This window comes from Lycium barbarum, chromosome 9 (assembly GCF_019175385.1).
Source record: "Lycium barbarum isolate Lr01 chromosome 9, ASM1917538v2, whole genome shotgun sequence".
Lineage (NCBI taxonomy): Eukaryota > Viridiplantae > Streptophyta > Magnoliopsida > Solanales > Solanaceae > Lycium > Lycium barbarum.
In genome coordinates, this window is record NC_083345.1 from 50,235,602 (window position 1) to 50,248,263 (window position 12,662).

The following is a 12,662-nucleotide window of genomic DNA, read 5'->3' on the forward strand; positions in this document are numbered from 1 at the left end:
TAGCCATCCAAAGACTTCCTTTAGGAAAGGATCGTCTATGTATTTTACCAAATTGACATGACTCACAAATATCTCTGCACATGTCAATTTTGGGTACATCAAGTGCCATACCCTTTGATTGTATATACTCCAACGAACTAAGGTTATAATTGTCACGCCCTAAATCTGGATAGGCGTGACCGGCACTCGATGCCATACTAGGCCCGAGTGAACCACTCTGATTCTGTAGCTCTGGAGGGGTAAGCCTCAACTTAGGCTGATAGGGCCTACCTGCAAACAGACAATACCAACCAGCCGGCAAGGCCACTATACTGACATACTATACACAGGACTCGTTTACAAGCCTCTAAAGAGTAAACAACTGTATCATGGACGGAACAGGGTCTCGGCCTACCAATCAAGTATAGGGCTGGGCATAAATACCGAAAACTGAAAAACTGTACCGAACCGAACCGAACTTCAAGAAAACGAAACTGAAAGAATCGAACTAGTTTGTTTCGGTGTTTGGTGTTCACCTTCAAAAATCGAAACCGAAATAGCCAAATCGAACTTTGATGAAACCGAACCGAAAAACCGAAATTTATACATTACCCAAAAAAATTAAAATAGTCCAGACCCATTAAGTTTAAGCCCAAATAAAACCCAATTGTAATAAGCTTTCTTTTGCTTTTGTATCCGTAATTTTCCACTTCAGTTGAAAAAATCAAATATCCTTAACAAAGAAAGGTGACTAGGATATGTCTTTAGGATTAATGTATGTCCTTTATGTGTTTTCTTAATTATTCTTACTGTAATGTATATAACACGGAGTAATCTTGTATTATGGTTATGGTTTTCTGTTCTTGTGTATCCTGTTTGTTTGATTTTGATTTTAATTTGTTAGTTTTATGTTTTGTTGCTTTTGAGAATATGAATTAGTTTAAATGGAATCGCTTCTTAATATCATATCAAAAAAACCGAATTGAAAAAACCGAAACCGAACCAAACCAAACTTCAAAAAATCGAAACTGAAAGAACCGAACCGAACTAGTTTGATTCGGTGTTCTGTGTCCATCTTCAAAAATCCGAAACCGAAATAGCCAAACCGAAGTTTGATAAAACCGAACCGAAGAACCGAATGCCCACCCCTAATCAAGTCTACATATATAATAGGAAGACTCCAAATAAACCTGGAAACTCCGGATAAAGGGAGATCACCAATTAGTTGTTATCTGGTCCCGCCGACTAGGGCGGCCTGCTAGTTTGTATATCCGTACCTGCAGGCTTGAATACAGCGCCCCCGGCAAAAGGGACGTCAGTACGAAATAATGTACCAAGAATGTAGGGCAATGGAATAACTGAAACATAATAATCTAAAGGCCAAAGAATGCCCAGAATATCTCTCTAATCTGTCTCATATGAAATGCAATACAATAATATCATATATCTCACTGACCAAGTGGCCAGGCAACCGTAAAATCTCACTGACCCGTCGGCCAGGCAAAATAAAATATCTCACTGACCAAGTGACCAGGCAAAATAAAATGTCTCACTGACCAAGTGGCCAGGCTAAATAAAATTTCTCACTGACCCGTATCTGTCTCACTGACCAAGTGGTCAGGATAAAGAAAAATATATGTATATCGTGCATGTACTGAAAAATACCGTTACTGCAACATGTCTCTTCTGTCTCTCTATGAACTCAAGGACATAGGGAGGGAATATTGCCTCTCAGAAAGAATAACATAACACTCGGAAGCTATGCAACAATATGACAAGCTCTACTTTGACAAATCTCTAGTCACAAGGTTCATTACGCTCTTACCATATATGGAATCATGCCAAGAAAAGAAGGAACAACCTTAACATACCTCAAGTCACCCAAGCAATCCAACAATCGGGCTAACCACAACTAACACGCCATCCTATAATAAGGAATACATATGCAAACTTAGATGGTGCTAGTATATCTGGTATATCAACGACAACTTGATTCTAGAGTAAAACGGGTAGCATTTCCCCTTACTCTCCAATCACCTCAACATATAAAACAACCCACAATAACAAAAACAAACTTACAAAAGTCCTTAAATACTCCTTTCAATGTTCATACAAGAATACACACCAAACAACCCAAAGTATACTAATATACAATAACAATATGCACTTCTTTTCTTCCCAATCAAGGATCATAAACACATCAACACATCAACACACCAAAAACATAAGATATTATCCATATACATGGAAGTTAGCTCAACAATACAGCCACAACATGTTCAAAACAGCCCATGGATTCAACAACTACAACACAACACTTTATGATCTTTCCTCCATAACTATTTTCACTTTTAAGACTTGCTAAACCTTCAAATCAACTCAACATAAGAGATAAGATGAAGAACATACCTTATAGTTGAAGAACTTCCACTCACACAACTTGCTTCAAAATCAAACTCACCACAACATCAAGTAGAAGCAAGAACAATCACCTTTGTATGGACTAGTTGAGGATTTAGAGCTTGATCTTCACTTAAAATAGTTTAGAAGGGCTTGGGATGTTTGAGAGAGCTTATAGGGTTACTTGGGATCTGATTTTGTGAACATATGAGCCCCAAGTCATGCCCCTCTTATTTATAATCAAGAAAAATGTCTCCACCGCCTCAATTCGACGGCAGCATCGACGGACTGTCAACATGTCGACGGTTCGTCAATGTGCAACCGTCGAATTACAAGAGAAATCGTACAATTTTGTAGAGGCCATATCTTTCCTGTCCATTTCGGATTTGCGATCTGTCAGTTGCATTGGAAAGAAGACTCTCTGAACTTAAATTTACATAGGTTATGGATTCCATAACTCCTCATATTCTAGGAGATATGCCTCTCTCAAGTTGGACCAAAATTTTTGTCCAAAATTCTGCCAGGTTTTCGCAAAATTTTGATAAACTTAATTTGTTCGATTCATTTGATCCCGGACCCTTTAGACACTTTCTTAGCCTTGTTATAAGTATTCCTTAACCTTATAAGAGTTCTATGACCTCTCCGATTTTATGTTAGTTAACTCACGGTGCAAACGACATGAAAATTTTCGAGGTGTAACATTCTTCCCCCCTTTGAAACGTTCGTCCTTGAATGTTAAACTCTCAGAGATCTTATGAAAATTTTTGGCAGAGCTTCCTCTGTAGCAGTATCACTACCAACCTGTGATACAAAAACCCAAAATATACAACGCCATAACAAGCAATAAAAATAATGGCCCCACACGACCAATGACAGTAACTAGAAACATATACATAGCTGAAGGTTATAATATCTTAGTCTAGATCTCCTTTTGTTATGGAAACAAATGCGGATTTCTGGATCTCATATCCTTCTTAACTCCTCAAGTCATCTCTTTTAGCTTCATATTCTTTCATAGAACTATTACCGAGGCTACATCTCTGGTTCTCGATCCACAACCCCAGAACTTTGGCGATCTGGGAGGGTACTAGGAACTTTATCGTACGATAACTGTTCTTTAATCCGAATATCATCAATTGGTACATCTGTGGGGGATTTCTCAATACCCTTACAAAGCATAGACGTGTAAAAAACTGATATATAGATTCCAATTCTGAAGATAAATCTCGTAGGCCCTTCAGCTATCATCTTGTGAAGTCTAAGGTATCCAAGGGTCAACTTATCCTCCTTATCTCATAAATCTTTTCAAAGTGAGATTCTAAATTTCAAATAATCTAACATTCTCCCATTCTTATAGAACTTCATACGGACCATCTGGATGTTGGAATGACGACCAATACAATATGCAAATTCAATCCACACTAACTTATCGTACCAACTTTCCTCGAAGTTCTAATATTCATGTCATGACATATCCTTGGACGTCGAAAAAGAGTGCTCTACCTACCCACTTGTCTCTGTCACGACACGACTAAGGGCCATGACGGGTACTCGGGGCTAACCACCGAGCACCGCTCATACCATTACCCATCGTACACATCAAGGGTTCATTCATTAACCTTATACTCAAATCATGGGAAAAAACACTTTTCACTTCGAAACATAATTACCTTTATGTACATAAGCCCTCCGGCTATCAAAATAATATATATGTACATACGAGGAGAAACCATGAAACCATATTACCCACACATACGTATCTACGAGCCTCTACTAGAGTGCTAGACATAGGGACGGGACAGGACCCCGTCGTGCCCAAAATACATGTATATGCACAAAAGAATAAGTCAATGGCACCTCCGGAACAATAGAGTTCTCTCAAGTCAGCTAATAGCTCCTACGAGTCTGGATCGCCTCCCTGTCTACCTATGGGCATGAACACAGCGTCCAAAGAAAACGGACGTCAGTACGAACATTGTACTGAGTATGTAAGGCATGAATGAAATAAACATAATAGAGAGATCATAAGACATAAGATGAAGATATAACCTGCGTAACTTTTAAGGGTGGATACATATCACACATATATCATCTATAATCGTAGTACATATATCATCATAGCGCATACATCATCATATCATATATATATCATCATCATTAACCCGCGTCCGGGTAACCATCATATGCCGCCCACTAGTGGTGATCATGTATGGCCTCCTAGGCGTGGTGGAATCATAAGCAGCCCGCCTTAGCGGTGACATGTCTAGCCATTTGGGCACGATGGAATCATAAGCGGCCCGCCTTAGCCGTGACATGTCCGGCCATTTGGGCACGGTGGAATCACAAGCAACTCGTCTTTGCGGTGACATGTCCGGCCATTTAGGCACGGTGGAATTGTATCATCGTGAGATCATTATAGACTTATTATTATTATACATCTCATAGGCATATCATGACCTTATTATAACTTAGCATCATTATATCTTTATCATCAAAACATACATTAGAACTTGAAGGAAACTATGGCTATGTCGGGGTGACATAAGGTCGTGAACCCCCGATTACATTATGGAGTGATCATAATCATCATATCTCACCTTGAGGGGACTATCTCACCTTGAGGGGACTAACATTTTAAGGTGAGTGTACACAAGGAAAACCATCAATAGAACCATACTTAGGATCATTAACCTCATGGACATCGTACCTCACTTTAAGATTCTTTATACTTAACTCACCGTCATCATTATCATGCTCGTATCGTATCTCCTTTCTTTATCATATGCGTATGTATCTCTTTATAGTCATGGACTCATAATTTCCGTTATTTAGGAAGATCATGGAAAATAGGAAGATTCATGCCATAGGAGTCATGCCTTAGATGGAAAATATTAGCCTTACATACCTCTTTCGTTTAGCAATTCTATTGCTTGATTGTTCTCCTTCAATGCTCGCGTTTCTACCTTCAAGAAAGTTCGTATTAACATTAGCTAATCGATTATAAGAACGTGCTTACTAAAGTTAGGGAAAATTGGGCACCATTTCCTTTGTTTATACAACTTTCCTCATATCACATATCGACTCCCAAACATCCATAACAACATTCACAATATTATAGGCAACAATCATCATTCATCTACATTATCCACATTTCACAATTTCACTTCAATTCCTCCATAATCATGGTCATAGTTCACTATTACGTTCTCTCACATATAATGCTTATCCCATGTTCTAAATGTCATTCATAACATACTTACAATCACAATATATCAATATTCATGACTCATTCCAAACTACTATTCACAATCTCATTATTCTCATCATTATGACCCATTTTCTATCTCCTTCCATCATCTACATTTTCACCCTCTCATTACCCTAAAAACATGGAAAGATCATAAAACTTACCTTAGATAGTGTAGGAATAAACCTTGAGTGGAAATACTTCTCTTGCAACGAAACCCTAGTTCACTTCCATTGGAATTCCTCGGCTTGGATGAACTTTAATGTGTCTCATACACTTGACTCTCTTGGTTTGATGAAGTTGATCTTGAATCTCTCTTGAGTTCTTATAGAAGAAGTGTGTGGAACCCTCTAGAAGCCTTGAGAGTGATGAAGAAGTGTGGGAAATGAAATTAGTGAAGTGGGATCACATTTATATAATTGAACATAACTCAGCCCGTCGGGACTTCCACGGACACTTATACAGTCCGTATAACATTGTACGGCCCGTATAAGTGGTCGCGGTTCACCACCAGGCAAACATCATCTCTGTTGGGTGTTATACGGGCCGTATAATGTTATACGGATCGTATAAGTCGGTCGTATAACCCCATTTCCCTGAAATGATCTCCGTCGTTCGTTTGATCTCCAATCCTTGTGGAACCTTCTTGACACTTTTTTAACACCTCATTACCAATCCAAGGGACATTATAACTCTTCTCCAAAACATCATTAAGCTCTCATTAATTCTATACTCGTAAATCTTGCCTGACACACAACATATACCTTGCTTTCCTCAACAACTTTCTTCTCTTACCTCAAATGCCTCTGAAATCTCAATTAGGATCCTCAAATGTTATTTCTTACTTATCGAGACATCGTATACTTCGTGCCCTTCGTTAGTCTATCCACTGTACATTAACGGGAAATTTTTCGAGGTGTAACATTCTTCCCCCCTTTTGGAACATTCGTCCTCGAATGTTAAGTTCTCGGGAATTCTACGAAAATTTCGCCAGAGTTTCCCTTGTAATATGGCACTACCATCCTGTCACAACAGCCCATAATAACATTGCCTCATAGGCCACAACACAGTAGCAATATAAGTTGGCCACACACAATCCATATGCATAAAAACAAAACATACATACCTCATAATCTCGATGTTTCATCATGGATCTCTTCCGGGGGATGAAATAAGTGCGGGTATTTGGATTTCATACTCTCTTCTGCTTCCCAAGTCATTTCTTCTCGGTTGTTGTTTCGCCATAAGACTTTTACTGAGGCTACTTCCTTATGTCGAAGTCTCCGTACTTGCCTGTCTAATATGGCAAAGGGCACTTCTTCATAGACTAGCTTTTCTGTCACTTGAACATCATCTATTAGAACAATCCTCGTAGGATCTCCAACACACTTGCAGTGCATTAAGACATGGAAAATTGGATGGACCGATTCAAGTTCTGGAGGCAAGTCCAATTCATAAGCTACTTGACCCACCTTGCGGATAATCTTATAGGGTCCAATGTATTGAGGACTTAACTTTCCTTTCTTACTAAATCTCATCACTCCTTTCATTAGTGACACCTTTAAGAATACCCAATTATCAACTTGAAATTCTAAGTCATGCCGACGGTTGTCCGCATAAGATTTTCGGTGACTTTGGGCTGTCAATAATCGATATCGGATCACCTTGACTTTTTCTACTGCTTGTTGAATCAACTCAGGGCCTATTAGTTGTACTTCTCCTATTTCAAACCATCCAATTGGGGATCTACACTTCCTTCCATATAAAGCTTCATACGGAGCCATTTGGATACTTGAATGCTAGCTATTATTGTATGCAAACTCAATTAAAGGTAAGTGGTCATCCCAACTACCACCAAAATCTAGAACACATGCTCTCAGCATATCCTCCAAGGTCTGAATGGTACGTTCGGATTGCCCATCAGTCTGCGGATGAAATGCCGTGCTAAGCTTTACTTGAGTACCTAGGCCTTCTTGGAAAGATTTCCAGAACTTGGTTGTAAATTGCGCTCCTCTATCTGTGATAAAGGATATCGGAATACCATGGAGTCGCACAATCTTCTTGAGATACAACCTTGCATAATCTCCTGCTGAGTATGTGGTTCTGACTGGAAGAAAATGAGCTGCTTTCGTGAGTCTGTCCACGATCACCCATATGGAACCATACTTACCTCGGGAACGGGGTAACCCCACAATAAAATCCATGTTGATCACTTCCCATTTCCAAGTAGGGATCTCCATTGCTTGCAATAATCCTCCTGGCTTTCGATGTTCGATTTTCACTTGCTGGCAATTTGGACAATGAGCTACAAATTCTGCTATGTCTTTCTTCATTCCATCCCAGCAATAAATTAACTTGAGATCATGATACATATTTGTCGCTCCTGGATGAATAGAATACCGAGAATAATGAGCTTCTTCTAGAATTCGGCGACGCAATTCTATAACATCCGGAACACATAGCCTGCCTCGGTATTTAAGAATTCTATATATAGAAGATTCAAATGGGGACTTCTCTTTTTCATGAAATGTATTTCTATAATGGCTCAACTGAGGATCTTCATATTGTCGCTCTTTCACTTCCATATTCAGGGACGAAACTGGTGGGATTATTAATACCAATTCCTGTACTACCTGAATCAACAAGATGTACTCCGAGATTAGCTAGTTGGTGGAGCTCATGAATAAATTCTTTCTTCTCCGAAGGAACTTCACATAGGCTTCCCATTGCTCGGCTGCTAAGCGCATCAGCTATTACATTTGCCTTTCCGGGGTGGTATAAAATAATCACATCATAATCTTTCAATAATTCTAACCACCGCCTCTGCCGCAGATTCAACTCCTTCTGTTTGAAAATGTATTGAAGACTCTTCTGATCTGTATAGATATCAACATGCACACCATACAAGTAATGTCTCCACATCTTTAATGCATTAATAACTGTAACTAATTCGAGATCATGAGTTGGGTAGTTCTTTTCATGTTTCCGCAGCTGTCTCGAAGCATAAGCGATGACTTTACCATGTTGCATTAACACACATCCTAACCCAATACCAGAAGCATCACAATATACTACATAACCATCTGGCCCTTCTGGGAGTGTTAAGACCGGAGCTGAAGTTAACCTATCTTTCAATTCCTGGAAGCTACACTCACAAGCATCATTCCACTGAAACTTAGCTGACTTTTGGGTTAGCTTCGTCAATGGGGCTGAAATAGAGGAAAATTCTTCTACGAACCTTCTATAGTAACCTGCCAATCCCAGAAAACTACGAACTTCTGTGGGCGTCGTAGGCCTTGGTCAAGTCTTCACAGCTTCAATTTTCTGAGTATCAACTTGAATGTCATCATCAGAAATAACATGACCTAAGAATGTTACAGAATTCAGCAAAAACTCGCACTTTGAAAATTTCGCATACAATTCTCGAGTTCGAAGAATTCCAAGAACAATACGTAAATGGTCTGCATGTTCTGATTCTGTGCAAGAGTATACCAGAATATCGTCAATGAATACTATTACAAATAATTCCAAGAGAGGCCTGAATACATTATTCATCAAATTCATGAACACTGCCGGAGCATTAGTTAACCCAAATGCAATCACCCGGAATTCATAATGGCCATATCTCGTTCTAAAAGTTGTTTTGGAGTATCTTCTTCTTTAACTCTCACTTGGTGATAACCTGACCTCAAGTCTATTTGGGAAAACCACTTGACACATTGTAATTGATCAAACAAATCATCAATCCTTGGGAGAGGATATTTGTTCTTTATCGTCACCTTATTCAACTACTTATAATCGATACACATCCGTAATAAACTATCTTTCTTTCTCACTAATAGGACTGGTGCTCCCCACGGTGATGAACTGGATCTAATAAATCCCTTCTCAAGCAAATCTTTCACCTGTGCCTTTAACTCTTTCAATTCTGCCGGAGTCATTCGGTAAGGAGGAATAGAAATAGGCTTGGTGTCCAGCAACACATCAATAGCGAAATCAATCTCTCTTTCCGGATGAAGGCCTTGAAGTTCATCTAGAAATACATCCGGAAATTCATTCACTACCGAAACGGATTAGAAAGATGGCGACTCTGCTTCTGTGTCGTGGACTAGGACTAAGTGATAAATATAGCCCTTAGCTATCATCTTTCTTGCCTTAAGGTAGGAAATAAACCTACCTCTTGGAGATGCTGTAATACCCTTCCATTCAAGCACGGGCTCTCCCGAAAATTGAAATCGAACTACTTTCATTTGGCAATCAACATTAGCATAACATGAGGCCAACCAATCCATACCCATAATCACGTCGAAATCTAACATTTCCAGCTCAACTAAATCAGCTTTAGTCTGGCGGTCGCATATCACAATTACACAATTTTTGTACACTTGTCTAGCTATCACGGGATCACCAACCAGAGTAGATACCTCAAAAGGTTTAATTGACTCGGGTTTCACCCCAATACGACCAGCAAAATACGGAGTAATATAAGATAAGGTAGAACCTGGATCTATCAATGCATATACATTATGGGAAAATACGGATAATATACCTGTAGCCACATCCGGGGAGGACTCAAGATCCTGTGGTCCGGCTAAAGCATACATACGGGGCTGAGTGGCACCTGAAGTAGATGCTCCCCCTCTGCCTCTACCTCGACCTGCAGGGATCTGGGGAGTCTGCCCTACCGGGCGCACTGAAGAGGAACCAGCTGCTGATCCTGTGGGCTGAACCCCACCTCTACCATACCTCAAGGGACAATCACGCATCAAGTGCCCAGTCTATCCACAAATATAGCAAGCATCTGTGCCTTGGCGACATAGCCCCGAGTGTAATTTTCTACACTAGCTACATCGTGGGACTGGTGGTCTCCTCTGGCTATAATCACCCCTAAATTGGGAACCTGAAGCTCTCGAACTCTGACCCTGTCCTGAAGGAAAAGAGCGATCAAATCTCCTACCTGAAAATCGTGGAGGTGCACTAGTCACCGACTGGCCTGAGTGTCTAGAATATTCCTGCCTTGATCCCCCTCTATAATCACTACATTTCCCCCATAGATCTGACCCTCTTGCTTTTCCCTCTATCAATATCACGATCACCCCTTTGCGGATGCTGTTGTCCTTCTAAATTCTGGGCATGGGCTTGAATGCGGGAAATATCCATCCCATCTTGCAACGAAGCCGTCAAACAATCCTTGAACAAATGTGGCCCTAATCCACTCACGAATTTGTGCACTCTATCCCCCATGTCATCCACCATAGTCGGGGCATATCTAGCCAATGAATTAAAATGAAGGCTATACTCCCGAGCACTCATATTTTCTTGTTTCAAATTTAAAAATCTATCCGCTCTAGCTCGGCGGACCTCAGGTGGCAAATAGTGGCAGATGAAGGAATCTACAAATTCTTGCCAAACAGGAGGAGGCGCATTCTCTTTTCTTGATGATATCCAATTATTGTACCATAATACCGCCACATCTCGGAGTCTATAAGATGTCAACTCCACAGATTCAGTTTCGGAGGCATGAATAATCTTCAATGTTCTTAACATTTCATCAATAAAACTTTGCGGGTCTTCATCCAGCTTTGACCCGAAAAACTCCGGAGGATTCAAACTCATGAAATCACGGGCTCTAGTACTGACGTGTCACGACCCAACCCCGTAGGCCATGACTAGTGTCCGTGCTGGACACCCAAACGTACCCAATACCCCAAACCAGCGTATTGTTAAAATATATTAATATAAAGGTTAGTTGGCGCTACTAAATATCACAGATGAACAGATTTTGCACGTGGAGGCCGATAAGGCCATCACAGATCATAACAACCCAAAACATATATAGAACCCACACAATTATGTCTACAGACCTCTACGGAACATAACAGAATCATAAGACGGGACAGGGCCCCGTCGTACCCTGAATAATGTACATATACACAATAGCAGCGGACTGTACCAAAATATAAGCTCTGGACAAAAGAGCGCTCCAAAAATAGCAGAATAGATGTCCTAAGCAGGCGGGTCAGCAAACCTGTCGTCAGTACCTGCGCGGCATAAAAACGCAGCCCCCGAAGAAAGGGGGTCAGTACGAAATATGTACTGAGTATGTAAAGCACGGAACGTAGTAAACCAAAATCATAATCGAAGCAGAAGATACAGAAAATGAACTGAATATCCAGATTAGCAAAATGCTAATCATATAGCATAAATAACACTCGCTGAAAACATATGTCGTACCTGGTCCCACTACGGAACAAGATCATAACCGAAACAGAACTTACAGAGAAGTGAGTGTAACATCCGAAGTATCAAATGCATATTTTCAAAACATGAGGAGTGTGTACAGAAACATATACCATATCATATCCGGCCCCTGCCAAGGGACTCGGCAAACAGAACGTGGCCACCCCCCGACGCTGGTGCCACACCATATAAGGAGCAGAATAGGGGATAACCCCGTAACATAACATATCATATCAGATGGCCATATCAGATCATATCATATCAGAATGTGTGTACATGGCACAGCATACTCCACAACCCATGTACATATATACCTGCCCCCTCACATCGAGGCACGACGAACAATGCAGTGGAATACGCTTGACAACATATCCTGGCCCGGGCTCAGTGTGGGAAACATTGAGGCATCTACAAATGGAGTAGTGAGAAACTAAATGCAATAAAAATATCATAGATTTCCAGAGACTCAATGAGGCATATCGAATGACAAATCAAATCAATGAAGTCGGATGGAACCATAGTAAGTGTATGTCGTATGTCATAATGAGTTCGGAAAAATAACCCTTCTGAAATCATTTTCATATTCCAAAATAGCTTACCAAACCCGAGGGAATCACTAAAACAATTTTCCTTAGTAGTTGAAAGGATAGTTAAAACATTTTATTTCATATCGTTCGAAAATAAGGCAATAGTACAAATAGGAGCTAAACGGGAATAGTGGGAGACTAAATGCAACCCAACATATCGTACCTTTACATAGACTCAATAAAGTATTTAAAATAAGTATCATTAGTAG